The following is a 467-nucleotide window of genomic DNA, read 5'->3' on the forward strand; positions in this document are numbered from 1 at the left end:
TATCGCCCAGTCAAATGACAGTGATCGCGTACCCGCGAGTCGTCAGGCGCAAACGGTTTCTCGCAAACATGACAGTGTGTGACGTTGTGAAATCTTTCCCAATCGTTTCGCGTGAAACCTGCCATGGGTACATTAGTGGATATAATAAATTTTACTTTGTGTGCTAAACATCTTAATTCATCGGCGAACCATGCAACGCAATCCGTATCGCGACGAAACTGATACGTCGATAACGCGTCATTATACGAGCAGTGTACGTAATAACCTATGCTAAATACTTGATGATGCTGATATTTGTAGTTCGGTGTTTCCGGATCTCTTTCCATTTTTGTCAGGATACATTCCAGGTCGGCATACACGACAAACGGGACACGTTCCTTCCTGCTGTAGTTGTTAAAACTCAGCCACTTGTCGTCTTCGCTCGGTAATCTGATCGCGCATTCGTTCATCTCGCCGCAGTCTATGGT

This window comes from Wasmannia auropunctata, unplaced genomic scaffold (genome assembly GCF_000956235.1).
Source record: "Wasmannia auropunctata unplaced genomic scaffold, wasmannia.A_1.0 LD336053.1, whole genome shotgun sequence".
In the NCBI taxonomy this organism is placed as follows: domain Eukaryota; kingdom Metazoa; phylum Arthropoda; class Insecta; order Hymenoptera; family Formicidae; genus Wasmannia; species Wasmannia auropunctata.